The sequence below is a fragment of the Octopus bimaculoides genome, chromosome 3 (assembly GCF_046866305.1).
Source record: "Octopus bimaculoides isolate indiv1 chromosome 3, ASM4686630v1, whole genome shotgun sequence".
In the NCBI taxonomy this organism is placed as follows: domain Eukaryota; kingdom Metazoa; phylum Mollusca; class Cephalopoda; order Octopoda; family Octopodidae; genus Octopus; species Octopus bimaculoides.
In genome coordinates this window covers 31,246,881-31,256,629 of record NC_142930.1, presented here as the reverse complement: position 1 = coordinate 31,256,629, position 9,749 = coordinate 31,246,881, and positions in this window count along the sequence as shown.

The following is a 9,749-nucleotide window of genomic DNA, read 5'->3' as shown; positions in this document are numbered from 1 at the left end:
AAGAGAGTAGAACGGTACTAACCTTTAGGAAGAAATTTCACAAATTGTGTGTAGGCTTTAATAATGTGCAAGCGTTTTCAGTACTCAACGTTATCAAGCACGTGTTATGGTTATATATATATATATATATATATATATATATATATATCACTCCTGTCTTTGAAAAGAACTTTTTCTCCCCCCTTTCCCATCCGGTCATTTCAATATGTGACCGCGTGTATATCGTTGGCGATTTTCTTTCTCCGTCTTCCCTTCTTTGGACTTTTTCTATACTTCTGATGAAGAGCTCCGCTTGAAACGTGAAATCCTCTTTCTTTTCTTTCCTTTCTTGAACGTGCAATAACACTGTACTTGTTCCACGTACTCGCGTTGTTATTTTTTCGTGTTTTTCTTGCTTGTTCATGTTTGGAATATATATATATATATATATATATATATATATATATATATATATATATATATATATATATATATATATATATATATATATATATATATATATATATATATATATATATATATATATATATATATATATATATAAACACGAAGTTAGTGAAGAAGATTTATTTTGTAATTAGGTAGATATTTTTTACATGACGTGTAAACAAGGAATCTGTGAATTGACAACTCATTTTAATTTGTTGTAATTTTCCTTTATCAAGCACATAAATTAAGTTAATAATTACTTCTTTGTTTATTCAGATAGTATATACACAGTCTCAGTAAAATTGTATTTATAATGGTAATATAATAATCACAGAAGGCCCAATGGCGGTTATAGGATCGCGGTTTCGATTCCCAGACCGGGCGTTGTGAGTGTTTATTGAGCGAAAACACATAAAAGCTCCATGAGGCTCCGGCAGGGGATGGTGGCGAACCCTGCTGTACTCTTCCACCACAACTTTCTCTCACTCTTATTTCCTGTTTCTGTTGTCCCTGTAATTCAAAGGGTCAGCCTTGTCACACTGTATCACGCTGAATATCCGCGAGAACTGCGTTAAGGGTACACGTGTCTGTGGAGTGCTCAGCCACTCGCACGTTAATTTCACGAGCAGGCTGTTCCGTTGATCGAATCAACTGGAACCCTCGACGTCGTGGTGCCAACAACAATAATAATCACAAGAATGGTCTTTAACAGATACATAATCCTATAAATTGAAAGTGGAGAAACAGTTAATTACATCGACTCTAGTTCTTTATTGCAAAAACACATTTGTAAATCAGTGGTATATTAGATCCAGTCGACATCCTTTACATCTGTTCCAATTCAAGACTTTCAGAAAATTAATTGATAAAATTAAAAATTATTTGGAAGTCGAATCTCGTCAGAGGTAGTTTAAGATATACAAAATAGGTGTTCAATTCCTGTATGTTGAGTAAACGGCTGCAAACCGTTAACTGATAAAATTTAAGCATAAAGAACATAGTATAAAACGTGGTATAGACCTTAGAAAGGGGAAGAAAGTAGTGTATATTGGAGTGTATACACATATCCCACCATATACTCAGAAGATTTCCTTGGATGCATGCCGCATCTGGGCTGCTGAGCAAGCTCTTCACCATGACTGAGCCACTGATGTTTTCGCTTAACATTATGGTAAAGTATCCATTTTTTAAACTCCAGTAATGACTCTATTCAAAAAAGGCATTTGCAATTCACGCCGAGACGAGATCGTAATGATGCACAGTAATCAATACCTTATTTGTGATTATCTGCAGAGAAATCATGCGTGACCCATTTTCCAACCTTTGACACTTTACCAGGCCTTTTCAATTCACGATGAATGGTGGTATAACTCATATTGAAGCCCTTGCTTAGTTCCCGAACTGTAACAGCAGATATGCTTCGACAGTGGCTTCCACCACATCAGAATCCAACCATCTTGAGCGCCCTTCGGATCTTTTCTGTATGGCTGCCAGCGTCAGTTTCTGTTCGAATTGATTTTATATTCAGTGTAATGATACACTTTTATAGGTTAATGAATGCCATGAAAATCATTTTCGCTATAAATCAATAAATAAAAAGTTATTAGCTATTAAAGTTTGAAAATTTTGAGTAATTTTAGCCAATTGTAAGCCACAGACACATTCATGTCCGTTTCCATAATAACAAGCGGAACGAGAGAACTCTTTTGTCTGCGAGAAAGCACGTGTTGACAAATATATTGAAACCACTTGTTGACACTGTGTTCTACAGTTTTATCTGTCTGGAAATTTTACATATCTGTTGACAATTGAGCATGTGAATGTATGTGACGCAGGAGATATGAAAATTGTGATCGGTTCGAGAAATTGATTGAATGCATTTCTAATTTTCGTTCCCAAAATGTTTTTTTAATATTTAATTTGTAATGTGCTATTTTGTTTTTAGATAAATCTTTTAAGTTCGTGCTCTAAGTTTCTTATTTTGAGAAATATTTAATTTATAATGTGCTGTATTAAATGCATATTAAATGCTTAAAACTACAAAAGATATGCTGTTTACTCGTTTCTTTTTGTCATTGAGGTATGCTAAAAATAACACCTAAATAATGTTTTTAGATAAATCGTGTTATCGCATTAAATATATATTGAATGCTTAAAACTACAAAAAACGTGTTGTTTACTCATTTTCATCGTGTAGAATACAAATATTGACAACACGTGCTATTTTCAGGATGTTAACAAAATGTACAGTTATGCACAAGATGACAGCTTCCAAATCCTGTTTCCTGACTGGTTGGAAAATGATCAAACTTTAAACATCTATAACTTTATTTTATTTATTTTATTTATTTATTTTTTTTTTGAAGTTTTAGTAAAAGTGAAATAACTCCAGCAGTTCAGCTTCGAAAACTAGATTAATCCGCCAAATTTTAAAATTTTCGATAAACTTTAATTTTTGAAATGCAGGCAGCCAAACAGAAGAGATCTCGCTTTCTCTTGATTCATCCTGCAGGCTGTAGTTCCCATTTCTGAATCGTTAAAATAATCTTTTGCATATCCTTTCAGTCACTACACAATCACCACAAGTGTTTTGGAGTGATTTTGCTGCTACTTTTGTACTATTCCCATTTTGAAATTCGTAAAGAATAACGTGATGAATATCTTCTTTGCTCGGAGTCAACACGTGGCCAATACAACTTCCATTATTATAAAATTAGGAAAATCTGAAAGAAAATAATATATTAAGGATTTCGACGTATTTCAAATGGAATTGAGAAGTTTAACACCTTTAAATCTAACTAGATATTTACTTAAAACAAAATGGACAGAACTTTCGTTACAATCTGATACACACACACACACACACATCTACCGTATATCTTTGTTTCCGCACAAAAACGTGCTCAATGTACATAGGTACGTGTAGAGTCAGTTACAATTGTGTTACATACTTGTCTTGGTTCTCTACCACCCTCTTTCTCTGTATGTACACACGCACACACACAAATGTGGATGAGTCATTAACTATCCGCAATGTACTTACAATTGCTTTCTTATTAGCGGCAAAATTAGTTGGGTGTGTACCACTCCACGCAGACCACTATTCACTGCAATGCAGATTTGAACTTCAAAACGTCAAGTTGTATGGCAGATAATGACTTACCTTCAAGTGTGTGTGTGTGTGTGTGTGTGTGTGTGTGTGTGTGTGTGTGCGTGCGCGCGCGTGTGTGTAAAAACGTCCAAAGTTGGATAAGAGTGAGTTTACGAAACATTCTAAAATATATGTGCGACGTCAAACTATATTTTTCTTCTTTCAGCCTTTTAAAATTTAATCCCCCCCCTCTCTCTCTCTCTCTCTCACACACACATTTACTCACTCACTCCGAAATAATAATGGAATAGAGAGAGACAGACATGAAGAGAGAAAGATAAAGGGAAAAAGAGAGAGAAAGGTAAAGGGAAAGAGGGAGTGAAATTGAGAGAAAGAGAAGGGGAGAAGATAATCGCATCAGAATGTTTACATATTTTATCATTATCTCCAGTGGCAGCCTTTTTAAAGCAGTCGCTAGATTTCGTAAATTTTTTTTATCAATTTCGTAAATTCCATTTGTGAAAGAAAACATATAAATTTTTATCTCGACCTTCCATCTTCCACTGATAAAACACACGCACGTGCGCATACACATACACACACACACACACTTACACATATACATACATACGTTTGTATGTACGAAGGACTCCTTTTAGCGATATCTAAACAACTATAGGTCCTCTTTTAAGATCTCAGAGAGGCACAGCGTTACATCTTTGGCCAGCTACGTATGAAAAAGAAGGTACGCCAAGCTCCTGGGACAACCTGGACAATTCTTCAATCGGAACAGAATATGCAAACTTTGCTTGGCCAGGAAGGTAAGGATACTAAAGAATTCGCTAGATCCAGGGGCCTTCTTAAACTCCAAAAGAGAGACGTATCGTCGGTACCCTCACTAGAGGAAATTCATGCTGGAGTCATTGAATTCCCGATTGTTGACTACCGAACGGGAATCGTGCATATACTGACCCTTTTCGGGCACAATTGGAACCGGTGAAAGGAGATAGCTCCAACTCGCCCAAATGGAATGTCGCTTATTAGAACTTTGTTTCGAGAATTTCGTTCACAATATTTGACTGGCTAAAACTGTATTCCTTCTTCCAGTAGTAGAGAGGTCATGTGCCTCTGGCCAGTAGGTCTGACGAGTCACCTATATCGCTAAGAGCATAACAGGTGCGAAATCGAGAATGGAAAAAAATTTCGCAAGCACCTGACATACCGGAAAAAATGGTGTAGGTTGATGGTATAGGGAAAAAATAAGTGTCAATATGTGCATTTAAATGAGCCTTGTAATCGACACTCATGCGAAGAGATCAATCCTTTTTTTCTCAGCCATGCCACAAGTGAGGCACATCTGACTCCAGAGTAATCCGACGGTGTGATAATACCCTTCATTTCCAGCCTCTTCAATTCTTCTTTAACTTCTTTTTCCAAATGTACTGGAACGCGTCTCGCTGAACTCATTACGCTATATCTCGCATCAGAGCAGTTAACTTGGGTCACAAAACCTTTAACCTCTGGGAACGCATTTATGTTCAAATTGAAACAAAACGAACTGTCTTTAATAATATCCTTTCCAATCAGTCCAAAAGAGTACGGACTGTTACCACAATGAATTTTCGTGACTCGTCGGTGTTGTTGAGATTAAATGTCACTCGGGTAGATCCAACAACCGTTAGATCTGAACCGTCAAAAGTGCTTAATCTATTCGATTGGAATACCTAACTGAAGCAAATGATAACGGGACAATCGAACGAGCTGCTCCAGTATCCACTTTCATATCTGTAAGGGATGACCGTGCGAACTCATAAAAGGAGATATGGTGACGAATGGAAAAACAGGACTCCTTTTATTTAAACGTGTCACACGGTCGAACATACAAATGTATATATCAAAGATATACATGATGTTATGCTACGATAACATAGATGACCAGTAATGAAAGACCACAACCGTATTAGATGAATAACAGAGATATTTATTGTAGCGTTAAAGATGTATGTCTGTGTGAGAGTGTGAATGCGACATATAAGAACATAATCAAAGACAGGCCGTCATACAAAGAAAAATATGTATGTGTATGTGTATTATTACAGCAGATAGAAAGAGAGTCAATAACACGTGGACAATTATACCAGATCTTGGGTACACAATAAGAAAAGTTCTGTATGTGAAAGTGAGGGAGCTGAGTGTGGCAGAGCTTATCACTAGTTGTGTTTTGGCTTCGATGCCAGGGCCTTGATTCTTGTTATACAGATGTTCATCGCTGGCTGAGAATTTCTTGTCTGTTTAAGAACTCTTGACTGTTTATTTACCGTGGTGAAGCTGAGTCACCTAACAGAATCGAAGAGAGAAATGTGCCGCGGAGTTTGGTGTGGTGTACATGGTAAGTCGTGTTGACGCTGGTAGAGATTGTTGCTGGTTAGTAGTAATCGTAGAATCGTGTTGGTCATGATGATGATGCTGGATAGTAGTAGTAGACTCTTGTTGCTGATGTGGCGACGGCGGAGGTCATCGTGGCTGGACGAAGCTGCTGAAGTGGTCGCTGGCTGCTGCTGCTGTCGTGTGGTACACGGAACAGTTCTCAAAGAGAAACTGGACCGAGACAAATTTGGCTGCCGAGTTAAAGCTATTTATAACAAATTATTGGCTCACCAAATGGTAGAAATATACTCTATCACGTGACCTTATTAGGGGCCGTGATTGGTCAGTTTGCGTTCTGGCGGGAAAGGTTCGAAGAAGTTGCCGATTCGAATAATGATCAGTCACGTGATGGACAAGGAATGGGTTCTCTACTACGCTCGCATTTATTTATATTTAAATGAGAAGATTGTATGTAATGGCGATAGTAGTTTGTATCTAATGGCGGGAGGTAGTTTCACTACATATCTATGTTTCTATTATTTATAAAGCACTTGCAAAAACCCATGTTATATGCACTCTCATTGTTGTTCACGTTTAGCAACAAACTGTCGATAGATCCAGTTTCGCTCGGAGATACATATATGTTGTCCACACAGCGATCATTTCTAGATCGGCAAAATCCACACTTACCACACTTATTACAATTTTTCTCATATGCTGGACATGCACGAGCTTTGTGTATACGCCCAGTTTCGACATTTCACTACAACGTCACAACTGCTACTGGAGGTATTCTTGTTGACATTAAAGTTTGTTATTGTTTGTCAACTACTCACAAACAGCGTTTCCGATTCTAAGGTGGATGCGAGGGCACCTATTTTAATGTATTTCATTTTAGAATGACATCGTAACAGATCCAAAATTTTAAACTTTACCTCTGTCGACGATAATCCCGCGGGATTTTCTTTCAACCTATTCAAATGGCAGAAGGAAGCTTGAGAATTAATCCTAAGTAGGAAGTCGTTGATTGACTCATTTTCGAGTTACTTCAGTTCCAATAATATTAATCTGTACGCAATTAACAGTCTCTCCCTGGGCTTTATTAGTTGTTGCAACGCATTCATTATTTGTTAGTATGTTGCATTCTGAAGGCTTACCGGAAAAAGAACGTCTTTTAACAACTTCATTATGGCTTCAACTCCACAAGTAGAAAAAAATGTTGACTTCTCCTTGACATCTTCAACGTCATCGCATTCAATTTTTGCTTCGAACTGCATCAGCTAGACATTAGCTTATTCCAAGTTGTTTAAGTTTAAATGTTTTCCGGTTGTCATCCTCGATGCCATGTGTTGTGTTTCACTTTCATAGGACAAATGTTGAATGTTCATAACTGCAAATTACACAATTCACTTTTCGAGAACCATGCTGTACCGTCCCTAGTAGCGTTCTCCTCGCGTGATTTCCATGTGGTTGCACGAGACTTCCTTTGAGAGTTCTATATACATATCAGGATACCAAATCAGCAACTCAATGCAACTATCACAATATTCCTTCAGAAAGTATGTATTATTGTATTCGTGAGCGATAGTTATTTTTCCGTCGCAGACACCAGAAGTGGTCTCAAGAAATTATTAAATACCATCTCTTTTTATACGTTTATCATTCTTTTTTTAAAAATAACGCCTTATTGGTTTCTTGGTGCAGCAAGAAACAACAGAACTTTATATTTACTTAGGAAGTGGTTGCAGCAGTGTAGCATAAAATACCTAAATTGTAACAAATCAAGAGAACTTGTGATGATTTAGAACAATTTGATATTCTACTTTATTTCCAAAGAGAATTGAAAGTTGATAAACTTCTAATTCACTTTGGAAATAAAAAAGTGAAGTCTGAAATTGTTTTAACACCAAGAGTATTCATGATTTTAAGCACTCATGGCATCTGCTACTTTTCCTTCGGTGTATGTTATCGAAGGTGAATTTACTGAATGTTTAATTTCAATCTCAACATTAAAAGTTACATTTTCTATATTTAATGATATCATCAGAATACGAAAATCTCTTGAGTTTCTATTTGCAACTTAATTAATGAATAGCATTAAATTATCAGAAACTGATCCAAGCAATGAAAGCAACTACAAAAACATTAATGATGTTTACCTCGGAGGAAAGGCAACAGCACATTTACTTAATGAATCTTTTGATGATGAAATCAGTGTTAGATTTAAAACTGATTGTTTGAAATTCCTCGTAAAAATTTGTGTGTATGTATGAATAGGCAGATAGATATTATATAATGTAAGATATATATATATATATATATATATATATATATATATATATATATATATATATATATATATATATATATATATATATATATATATATATATATCTCTATCTATCTATCTATCTATCTATCTATCTATATATATATATATATATATATATATATATATACATACATATATATACACACACACACATATATATATGGAGAGAGAGAGAGAGAGAGAGAGAGAGAGTAAGAGAGAGATTATACAATGTAATTATATATATTATAATGTAACCTAGTCTGTGTGTCAGTGTGTGTATGTGTGTGCGCGTGTGTGTACACGTATGTAGTGTTGGTGTGTATACGTCTGTATGTATGTATGTATGTATGTATGTATGTATGTATGTATGTATGTACAAGTAAATAGACTCTAAAGAGACTGGTATCGGTCTGCGTCGGCAAAATTTGTATTGTATAGTGAAATCGACAAAAAGCGTGCAGCGAACTGTAGTATTTTTCGTGAAAACTCTGACGTTTCGGACAGAATCCTTCTTCATCTTCAGGGAAAAGTTGGCTGGAGTAAAATCAAAGACAGACAGCAGAATTGATTGCAGCTTACTCGTGTTTTGGTGATTGATCCGCAGCCATACTGAAACATAAACTTGAAGGGTTTAGTCGATCAGATTGACCCCAGTGCATAGTTTAAGCCTCGAAGTTCTTCACTCGACTTATTTTGCTGAACTACAAAGTCACGGGGATGTTAGCAAACCAATACCGGTTGTCATGCGGTCAGAAGAAATGCAAATGCAAAGACGCATACACATACATCTATACGACGGACACGTGGTTTGAAGGGAAATCTTTGACCACACAGCCATGCTTACGCCTATGCTTGCATCCATGAGTACTTATGTATATACATATGAATATGCATACATGTATATATGCATATATGTACGCATGCATGTGTGTGTGATGGGGTGTATGTATACATGCATACGTGCATCCATCCATCCATCCATCCATCCATCCATCCATCCATCTATCCATTCATACATACATACGTTCATACACATACATACATACATACATACATACATACATACATACATACATACATACATGCATACATACATACGTATATACCTGTAATTATTTGAGCACTGGGACATGTAACACACTGCCTGAAATACCAATCTTGAGAAATTAGGCTTCTCAAAACCAGAAAGGAGAAAGCTGATTCGAAGACTACAGATCCAATCCATCACTGGAAATGTAAAAATCTGTAAAACTTTCGGAAGTTTTTGTCATTTAAGCATATATGAGCTTGTCTAGACATGCAACTATATGCATGAGAATTCATACATAAAAGAAAACGTACAAATCTGCACATATACATATATACATACATACATACATACATACATACGTTCACACACACACACACACACACACACACACACACACACGATATGTATGGTAGTCTCTTGAGTCCGAGAAAGATAGTTCTGCAATTTCTTGCTGAACTACCTGCACAGATGATTTGTTTATAGCAATCTTTGTTTATAGCATGCTGTACATTAGCTCA